Source organism: Ambystoma mexicanum, chromosome 3p (assembly GCF_040938575.1).
Source record: "Ambystoma mexicanum isolate Mex_15411 chromosome 3p, UKY_AmexF1_1, whole genome shotgun sequence".
In the NCBI taxonomy this organism is placed as follows: Eukaryota; Metazoa; Chordata; class Amphibia; order Caudata; family Ambystomatidae; genus Ambystoma; species Ambystoma mexicanum.
Window position 1 is genome coordinate 918216644 of NC_090925.1, and position 11867 is coordinate 918228510.

Below are 11867 nucleotides of genomic sequence, written 5' to 3' on the forward strand. Positions count from 1 at the left end.
GTTTTATGTTTACTCTGGTCCTAACCAATATAGAGGCATCCCCCTAGCCCCTCCCGGAACACCCCCATACCTTTTGATTGTGGGGGGTGCAAGATATCATGGCCTGAATGCACCTATGGTAATTTGCATCCCCTATTTCTCTTGGGGCTATTGACAGTAGCGCAAGTGGTCATCCTGGTTTATGTTTACTCTGGTCCTAACCAATGTAGAGGCATCCTCTAACCCCTCCCGGAACACCCCCATACCTTTCGATTGTGGGGGGTGCAAGATATCATGGCCTGAATACACCTATGGTAGTTCGCATCCCCTACCTCCCTGGGGTTAACTCACACTAGTGCACGTGGTCATCCTGCTGTATGTTTAATCTGGTCCTAACCAATATAGAGGCGTCCCCTAGCCCCTCCCTGGAGACCCCTATGCCTTTTGATTGTGGGGGGTGCAAGATATCATGGCCTGAATGCACCTATGTTAATTTGCATCCCATATTTCTCTTGGGGCTATTGACACTAGCGCAAGTGGTCATCGTGGTTTATGTTTACTCTGGTCCTAACCAATGTAGAGGTGTCCCCTAACCCCTCCTGGAACACCCCCCTACCTTTTGATTGTGGGGGGTGCAAGATATCATGGCCTGAATGCACCTATGGTAGGTTGCATCCCCTACCTCCCTGGGGTTAACTCACACTGACGCAAGTGGTCATCCTGTTTTATGTTTAATCTGGTCCCAACCAATGTAGATGCACCATCTAACCCCTCCCTGGAGACCACCATGCCTTTTGATTGTAGGGGGTGCGAGATATCATGGCCTGAATGCACCTATGGTAATTTGCATCCCCTATTTCTCTTGGGGTAATTCACACTAGCGCAAGTGGTCATCCTGTTTTATGTTTACTCTGGTCCTAACCAATATAGAGGCATCCCCCTAGCCCCTCCCGGAACACCCCCATACCTTTTGATTGTGGGGGGTGCAAGATATCATGGCCTGAATGCACCTGTGGTAATTTGCATCCCATATTTCTCTTGGGGCTATTCACACTAGCGCAAGTGGTCATCCTGTTTTATGTTTAATCTGGTCCCAACAAATGTAAAGGCACCATCTACCCCCTCCCGGAACACCCCCATACCTTTTGATTGTGGGGGGTGCAAGATATCATGGCTTGAATGCACCTATGGTAATTTGCATCCCCTATTTCTGTTGGGGCTATTCACACTAGTGCAAGTGGTCATCCTGTTTTATGTTTAATCTGGTCCCAATCAATGTAGAGGCATCACCTAGCCCCTCCCTGGACACCCCCATACCTTTTGATTGTGGGGGTGCAAGATGTCATGGCCTGAACACACCTATGGTAGTTCGCTTCCCCTACCTCCCTGGGGTTAACTCACACTAGCGCACGGGGTCATCCGGCTGTATGTTTAATCTGGTCCCAATCAATGTAGAGGCATCACCTAGCCCCTCCCTGGACACCCCCATACCTTTTGATTGTGGGGGCTGCAAGATATCATGGCCTGAATGCACCTATGGTAATTTGCATCCCCTATTTCTCTTGGGGCTATTCACACTAGCGCAAGTGGTCATCCTGTTTTATGTTTAATCTGGTCCCAACAAATGTAGAGGCACCATCTACCCCCTCCCGGAACACCCCCATACCTTTTGATTGTGGGGGGTGCAAGATATCATGGCTTGAATGCACCTATGGTAATTTGCATCCCCTATTTCTCTTGGGGCTATTCACACTAGTGCAAGTGGTCATCCTGTTTTATGTTTAATCTGATCCCAATCAATGTAGATGCACCATCTAACCCCTCCCTGGACACCCCCATACCTTTTGATTGTGGGGGGTGCAAGATATCATGGCCTGAATGCACCTATGGTAGTTTGCATCCCCTACCTCACTGGGGTTAACTCACACTGACGCAAGTGGTCATCCTGTTTTATGTTTAATCTGGTCCCAACCAATGTAGAGGCACCATCTACCGCCTCCCAGAACACCCCCATACCTTTTGATTGTGGGGATTGCAAGATATCATGGCCTGAATGCACCTATGGTAATTTGCATCCCCTATTTCTCTTGGGGCTATTCACACTAGTGCAAGTGGTCATCCTGTTTTATGTTTAATCTGGTCCCAATCAATGTAGATGCACCATCTAACCCCTCCCTGGACACCCGATTACCTTTTGATTGTGGGGGGTGCAAGATGTCATGGCCTGAATGCACCTATGGTAGTTTGCATCCCCTACCTCCCTGGGGTTAACTCACACTAGCGCACGTGGTCATCCGGCTGTATGTTTAATCTGGTCTCAATCAATGTAGATGCACAGTCTAACCCCTCCCTGGAGTCCCCATGCCTTTTGATTGTGGGGGGTGCAAAATATCATGGCCTGAATGCACCTGTGGTAATTTGCATCCCCTATTTCTCTTGGGGCTATTCACACTAGTGCAAATGGTCATCCTGTTTTATGTTTACTCTGGTCCCAATCAATGTAGATGCACCATCCAACCCCTCCCTGGAGACCCCCATGCCTTTTGATTGTGGGGGGTGCAAGATATCATGGCCTGAACACAACTATGGTAATTCGCATTCCCTACCTCCCTGGGGTTAACTCACAGTAGCGCACGTGGTCATCCTGCTGTATGTTTAATCTGGTCCCAATCAATGTAGAGGCATCACCTAGCCCCTCCCTGGACACCCCCATACCTTTTGATTGTGGGGTTGCAAGATGTCATGGCCTGAACACACCTATGGTAGTTCGCATCCCCTACCTCCCTGGGGTAAACTCACACTAGCGCATTTGGTCATCTGTTTTATGTTTAATCTGGTCCCAATCAATGTAGATGCACCATCTAACCCTTCCCTGGAGACCCCCAGGCCTTTTGATTGTGGGGGGTGCAAGATATCATGGCCTGAATGCACCAATGGTAATTTGCACCCCCTATTTCTCTTGCGGCTATTCACACTAGTGCAAGTGGTCATCCTGTTTTATGTTTATTCTGGTCCCAATCAATGTAGATGCACCATCTAACCCCTTCCTGGAGACCCCCATGCCTTTTGATTGTGGGGGTGCAAGATATCATGGCCTGAACACACCTATGGTAATTCGCATCCCCTACCTCCCTGGGGTTAACTCACACTAGCGCACGTGGTCATCCTGCTGTATGATTAATCTGGTCCTAACCAATATAGAGGCGTCTCCTAGCCCCTCCCTGGAGACCCCTATGCCTTTTGATTGTGGGGGGTGCAAGATATCATGGCCTGAATGCACCTATGGTAATTTGCATCCCCTATTTCTCTTGGGGCTATTGACAGTAGCGCAAGTGGTCATCCTGGTTTATGTTTACTCTGGTCCTAACCAATGTAGAGGCATCCTCTAACCCCTCCCGGAACACCCCCATACCTTTCGATTGTGGGGGGTGCAAGATATCATGGCCTGAATACACCTATGGTAGTTCGCATCCCCTACCTCCCTGGGGTTAACTCACACTAGCGCACGTGGTCATCCTGCTGTATGTTTAATCTGGTCCTAACCAATATAGAGGCGTCCCCTAGCCCCTCCCTGGAGACCCCTATGCCTTTTGATTGTGGGGGGTGCAAGATATCATGGCCTGAATGCACCTATGGTAATTTGCATCCCCTATTTCTCTTGGGGCTATTGACACTAGCGCAAGTGGTCATCCTGGTTTATGTTTACTCTGGTCCTAACCAATGTAGAGGTGTCCCCTAACCCCTCCCGGAACACCCCCATACCTTTTGATTGTGGGGGGTGCAAGATGTCATGGCCTGAATGCACCTATGGTAGTTTGCATCCCCTACCTCCCTGGGGTTAACTCACACTAGCGCACGTGGTCATCCTGTTTTATGTTTAATCTGGTTCCAATCAATGTAGATGCACAGTCTAACCCCTCCCTGGAGTCCCCATGCCTTTTGATTGTGGGGGGTGCAAGATATCATGGCCTGAATGCACCTATGGTAATTTGCATCCCCTATTTCTCTTGGGGCTATTCACACTAGTGCAAGTGGTCATCCTGTTTTATGTTTAATCTGGTCCCAATCAATGTAGATGCACCATCTAACCCCTCCCTGGACACCCCCACACCTTTTGATTGTGGGGGGTGCAAGATGTCATGGCCTGAATGCACCTATGGTAGTTCGCATCCCCTACCTCCCTGGGGTTAACTCACACTAGCGCACGTGGTCATCCTGTTTTATGTTTAATCTGGTTCCAATCAATGTAGATGCACAGTCTAACCCCTCCCTGGAGTCCCCATGCCTTTTGATTGTGGGGGGTGCAAGATATCATGGCCTGAATGCACCTATGGTAATTTGCATCCCCTATTTCTCTTGGGGCTATTCACGCTAGCGCAAGTGGTCATCCTGTTTTATGTTTAATCTGGTTCCAATCAATGTAGATGCACCATCTAACCCTTCCCTGGAGACCCCCATGCCTTTTGATTGTGGGGGGTGCAAGATATCATGGCCTGAATGCACCTATGGTAATTTGCATCCCCTATTTCTCTTGGGGCTATTCACGCTAGCGCAAGTGGTCATCGTGTTTTATGTTTAATCTGGTTCCAATCAATGTAGATGCACCATCTAACCCTTCCCTGGAGACCCCCATGCCTTTTGATTGTGGGGGGTGCAAGATATCATGGCCTGAATGCACCTATGGTAATTTGCATCCCCTATTTCTCTTGGGGCTATTCACGCTAGCGCAAGTGGTCATCCTGTTTTATGTTTAATCTGGTCCCAACCAATGTAGAGGCATCACCTAGCCCCTCCCTGGACACCCCCATAGCTTTTGATTGTGGGGGGTGCAAGATATCATGGCTTGAACGCACCTATGGTAATTTGCATCCCCTATTTCTCTTGGGGTAATTCACACAAGCGCAAGTGGTCATCCTGTGTTATGTTTTATGATCATTGCCCCATACACATCTATGATAATCTGCATCTCCTGATACAAAAGGGTACCCACCTGTACAGCAGGTTTTCCTCTTTTCTATTTATTTGATTCGTCTGAACTATGCAGCAACAACTGTACATTCCATTAAATGTTCATATATATATATATATACATATATATATATATATCCAACTCATATGCCAAATTTAACCCCTATCATACAACCTCATCTTGGATTATTTATATTGTTATTCAGAAAACTCAACCTCCTCTTGATTCCTCCTTGAAAAGCACCTCCTTTTCATTTGAAATATTTCTCACTGAAGGCTCTCAATTCATGTTACCGTAGATCAGCATAATTCAAACTGTGGGGCGCGCCCCTCTGGTTGGGCATATCCTCATGCCCAGGGGGGCACGCACCCATAGCCTGAAAAGGAAAACACAAAAAAACGGGATACATTACAAAAGGATCGGGCTGTTGCTTCATCAAGCAGCAGCCGAATCCACGTCCCCTGTCTTTAGTGCGACAGGGGCCGGGCCTTTTGTGCAGCCTCAGGCTCCATTAAGAGCCGATTTAGGAAGACAAAACAAAAAAGCACACACCTTCTTTTGCCGTGATGACCAGTCATCGTGGCAAAAGAAGGTGTGTACTTTTTCTTTCGTCTTCATGGAAAGGCTCCTAATGGGGCCTGGGCCACACAAAGGCCCGGCCTCTGTCGCACTAAGGACAGGGGCCGGGCGTTTGAGTGGCCTCACACTCCATTAAGAGCCTATTTATGAAGATAAAAGAAAAAGCACACGCCTTCTTTTGCCGCGATGACTGGTCATCACAGCAAAAGAAGGTGTGTGCTTTTATTCTTAATGGAAATCCAAAACATCGTGCACGACTATTGTTTGTTCACAGCCTTTCTGGTGACCTCCTACTCAATGTCAGGGCAGTTTCTAGCCAAATTGGTGCCCAGGGCGAAACATCAGAATGCACCCACGCCCACCCCCCAAATTGCACACATCACTCACAAACTGCACCTCTGTTGTGTGACAAAACCGCTCTGCAATATGAATAAATAATTGCTATATAAATTAAGTTTGTTTCATTACATTGCAATTAAAGTAATTTGCAGAATAATTTTAATGTGAATACTAGTCTAACCATAAGAACTATTTTTTGATAGAAGGTTATCATTCCAAGATTGGCAGTCTGGTACACTCTTAATACCTCTTTGAGAGTGGGAAAGGGGATAAATAGCACCAATGAGGATTCCTTTATGTTCTGCATTAAATCACAGAGCATTTCAGGACTATACCAGTGATCCGAGATCACTACATTTGATAAACCAGTCTGTGATAAAAGGATTGTATGTGTGAATCTCTAAATTCATGACGGATGTGTGGCTTGGTGCTCACATCACGGCTCACAATACTCACCCTAACATTAAAATGTTAGGAACAATGAACCATACATGCTTTTGGACAGCTTACGTTTTTGGAAGCAAGGATTAAATGGCTGCAACATCAGCCACTCAAATGTGGTACAAGGGCTCTTTTGCTTCTTGTTTCTGAAGGAAGGGCTGGGCCTCAGTGCGGGCATCCCCAACACCAATGCAGAAACAACTTTAGGGAATTCAGGATACCGCACAAGAGAGACCCAATAAACAATGCACAGAAATGCTGCACAGAAAGGATTGTACCACTTTCAAACTTTAGCCTGATCAGTAATAAACTGATGAAGCGTTTTAAAAAGAAATGTCCTCTAATGCATGTTAGAGGGTCCACAAATCCTCAGCCGATACCTCCTCCATATTATGCAAGCCTCAGGGGTTATTTCGGCAAAAAAGAGCAGGCCCAGGCTTTTTCTAACAGAGTTGGCATTAGTATCTCTCATTAGTGCTGGCCTGCAGCTAGTGAAAATCATGGTGTGGCAGTGTAGAAAGGGCATTTGGCCTAGTGGATTTACAATGTGAGGCAAGTTCTTTGATTGCTTTATGTGTTTAAATGTGGGCACAGTATGGCATGCTCATCAGAGCCACATACACACAACGTTCCATTGTTCTTATCTATGGACATCACGCATTCCGCAGCCATCTCTATAAATAAAAATAAACACCAGCACAAAGGTGCGGGGCAGGGGGGTCCCGAACAATTTATTTTTTGCTCAGTGTGGCCTTGGCATGAATAGTTTGAAGACCCCTGCCGTAGATGTTCCCAAATACCATTTCCTGAGATGGGAAATCTTTGAAGTTTTTATTCTTCGAATTTGGTAGGGTAAGTGGTTAATTTAAAAAAGATAGATGGGGTGGGGTAAGGGTATAGGATAAGGTAGAGGGGAAGTGGGGGGCTACAGGGGGTCTCCCCCGCATATAATAAAATGCAAAGAAAATATAATTCGAAGTTTTCTCCATTAGGAGAAATGTATTTGGTGAAATCACATACATCCCTCCATTCAAACTCAATATAATTTTCTTTTATGATATAACATAGCAGTGAACCTCTCAATTTCAAAGATTTCTATCCCCAGACACCAGGGTCTAGTTTTGTATTTATTGGAATCTCCCGATATGGTTCTGTATCATGCAGCACTCTCATAAATTACCCCCACCCTTTTTTATTGTGGTGGTTCAAGATATTATAGCCCCATACCCACTCCTCATAATTGCATCCCCTGCCCTGTACAGGCAACTCATGGATGCATACCAGTTAAACCGGTTTTATGTTTGTGTTGCAAGGAATTGTTCTGTACCAATGCATAGATTAACTTTTTTAATACAAACATTTTAAATAACACAGATTGACAACAATAAACAACTTTTATGAAAAGTAATAACTTGAAAACAGAAACATAACTGTTTTTAAATACTGCGATTGTTCATATGTAATTGTACATATGTTTTAAGAGTATTTTAATGCTCCTCTGTGGTGAAGTCTGTGATGCTCACATGAGATGTAATCAGGTGCTTGACAACTTCTTTTGACATCTGTTACACAGAAATTGTGCCTTGTCCACGTCTACCGGTCTTTGTTTTTCATCCACACAGTTCCAGTGGAACCATAGTTTGCATGCATCACACGCAACCTGAAACAAGTTAAATCATATTAACGGAACAATTTTTATAAATTTAATTTCATTTTGTATTCAAATTCTTCTTCCCATTTTTGCTACAAGCAGTCAATTGTTTCACACACTATCACAATCAGAAAGACAGACATTAATTGAATATATATCAAATAGTACAGCAGATATGGGTGTTAATCATATACTCTCATTAGATAATAAGAGAGAAGGCAAGATATATATGACATGCTTTACTTACTGTAATAGTATTTCTGATGATTGTATCTGCTTACAATCACATGGTGTACATATAGTCCGACATCTAGTTTATTGAGAATCCCAGACTGAAGAGTAGATCTAACGTCTGTTGGGTGTTTCATAGGCATGTTCCGTACAAATCCCCTGTTATTAGCCAGTCGTCGAGGTAAGGATAGACTGGAATGAACTGCCTCCACAGGTGAGCCGCTACTACCGCCAGCACCTTTGTAAATACTGTGGGGGCTGGGGCAATCTATTTATTTACCTTTCTAAAGCACACTAGGCGGCTCTGGGGCATCGTGGCGCTGTTACATAGTGCTTGCTTGGTTACAAGAGATGGGACAACAGAGAGATACAAGACAGTGCATAAACACCAGAATACAATGACATTTACATGAGATGCAGTTTAAATTCTAATGGTTCTGAGGTTACAGGGGAACCATCTGAAGCTCTTCGTGAGATTATTAGCAGGGGGATTTAGTTGAAAAGCTTGGTTTTTAGTGCTTTGTGGAACGCTGCGGATGAGGTTACGTTCCCGAGTGCTGTGGGCAGGACATTCCAGTTTTTTGGCGCTAGGAATAGGAAGCTATACCGAAGTGAAGAACCTTGAACTGATGGTGTTTGTCCTCGCGCTCTGAAACACCTGCGTATGGGCGCAATATAAAGTATGTGTTAGGCAAGATTTGGAGCAATACCCTTGGGGTGCACTACAACAAACCTTGACCTCCTGGCAATAGGAACCGAACCTTTGGTATAGGTCTTTATTACACAGGTTGGTAGTGTGGTTCAGCAGCCAGGCTTATCTCAAGAGGTGTCAATGTGAGCTATGCTGCAGTTACACAGAGATTCACAGTGACAAGTATCCAAATAAACACATACTCTCAAGGTTTCTTGATTAAATTCTTAGTCTTACTCATTTATTTAACAGTCAGTTTGAATAAGCCTTCCTCAGAAGGGAGCAATATAATAGCAACACACAAATACACTTCAAACTACACACTCTTAGTTTCTCTAAATCAGCAAATACCCATTTGGGATGGCACACAGACACTTCCTACACCCTCAGGTGACTTAAATAGCTAGGACACTGTGGGCATTAATATATCACTGTAGCATTTAGAGCAATACTGAGATGAGTGTCAAATAAAAGGGTTATTAGAATAAACAAGAGATCACAAATATTCTGAAGCAGGTAAGTACTTTTGAACCCCTCCCCCCCAAAGCAACGTAAGTTAACCCCTTCCTGGAAGGATAGGTTCAACACAATGTCAGAGGAGAGAAGAGTCATTCGGGGAGCCAGGCCAGCCAAAGTCAAGTTAGCAAATGTCTAGGTGAGCTGAAGCACTTCTTGCAGGTAAGTAAAAGTCTTGCACAATGTTTTAGAAGTCTCTGTAGAAAAAGAAGGATCAATGTAGGGCCACAAGCTGTTAGGCTTGTGAGAGTAGAAGATGCAAGCAACTCTACAGATCAACCAAGACAAGTCTCAACTGAGAACAAGCAAGGCTATACAACAAGAGGTAAGTTCTCTTAGACTGTACACTACCTTTGGTTAGAAGAAAAAGGTTGTAGATGACTTCTGTTCCTGTGCAGCTCTGCAGACCCTGTTGTTCCTGGGGCTCAGTCGTGGGGACAAGAGGGAGGACGTCTGGGGACTCCTGCACTGCAATGGGACGGTCATTGACAGCAATCAGCAATCTTCAAATGAGTGGCACCACTGCGGTTTCTGGCTATCGAGATGGGCTTTCCTTGCATTTGGGGTCCAGCACTCTGTTGAGGTGGCTCACACTCGGCCAGTCCCCGCAACCCCAGGATGAACCGGTGACACACACCCACCAAGAAACAGGTGGCAGAAGACCCGGCAGAGGTACATGGAATAAGAAAAGCCAAGAGACCAATTTGAGTAATCTCCCTTGTCAAAGCAATTACAAACAGATTAAGAAACGCAAGTGGGCAACGGGTGTAATCTCCCTCATCACAGTGACTGTAAGAACTGTGCGAAAAACCGAAGAATACTACAGGAGTAATCTCCCTTGTAGCAGCGATCATGAAAACCCTAAGAAAAGCTAAGAGGAGTATGGGAGTGGTTGCCCTCATCGCAATGGTTGTAAAGTTTATGGAAAGAGCCAAGTTGACATCCTTGGACACTTGATAAAGACACAAGAAGCCCCCTTGAGGAACTGCATGGGCTAATCAGTACTATAGAAAAAGACTATGAGATCAGTCACTAAGGCTGAGTAAGACAGGCCAGGACAAGGGAGTCATGCTCTGCTCACCACTGTCTCCTTATCAATGTCAGGTCAGATCACTAACGTTAAATATAATAAAACTTCACGACTGAACACTAGATCTCATTCTAGCTGTCCTAATAATTGAAGAAATGTTGTTCAACACTTATTTGGCCACATTCACCCTAGCGGGTGCCACTTGGCATCTCATTTTGCAAAACAGACCAGAAGGCCGAGTGGTTGATTCTGCAATATCAATTTAGGCAGTATACATAGATCTATGGATCGGGTTATGGTAGGTTCTTAGCCACAAATAAGAGTTGACAATGTCTTAAGTGTGGATATTTACCATAAAGGTTGTATCAATGCATGTGAGAACTTTCCTTGTGTGTCCCCATAACTATCCAACTTGCTTCCCTTAACCTCTTCCCAGTTTTCCTAACGTCTCCAGAAACTCCCCCTAACCCTCTTCGACCCATTGCCTGCCTCGTGGTCCTCTGTTGTGTACAAAATCAGTAACCCGTACCAACCAAGCTGGGAAGGCTCTCCATTCAGCTTCTGTACTTGGGCAGTGAGTGTGGATACACCCACATTCCCCTTGCTGCTGACTTTAAGCTCAACTAATTTGAATTCATTAACATTTAACCACACATCAGTCTGCTACAGAATTCTCGTATTCTATCGTACCCATGACCCCAAATGTCTTTGTTGACTTTCTGTCACTCCTGATAGACCTCTGCATTACTTTGATCGACAGGATAATCGCAGAGGTTTTGAACATCTATCCTCCCTCAACATCCTCTCCAGAACACCATGTCACTCTAAAGACCACTGTCCAGATACTAAAATGGCTTACAGCAGTCCATCCATGTATACCTGCAACCTGCCTGTTTGCTTGTCTGATACCTCCATGATGTTCTTCCCATGCTTTGAACCTCCTCCCTCTTAGAAGATGCAAGCCACAGCAAAAATCGGCCTCTTCTAATCTATCTAAAAGATGTCATCCCCTTCTTAACAAAAAAGCCCTACCAATCATTCCCAGCGACAAAAAGCTGCTTAGTGATGGGTTCTTTGATCAATGCCTGCTTGGACTATGGCAATGCCCTTTATGCTGAAACTTCTAACCGCCTAACAGAAAAAATAAACAAAGTGCAAAATGCCACCATATGTCTAAGTGTGCCATTATATAAACACATCATGTATCCCTGCTTCGTAAAAACCCTTAATTGGCTACCCATGGATCCACCTTGAAATGCAACATCTTGACATTATAACAGTTAGAGGCAATTTGGTTTGCAGATTGCGCTTAACAAATTAATAAACAAAAGTATGGAACAGAGTAGACAGGACATAGGAGTAATGCCCATCCTAACATTGTGTCTCTTCCCCACCCACTGGGCTTGGGGCAGCTGACAACACTTTAAAGGATATGGCTAAG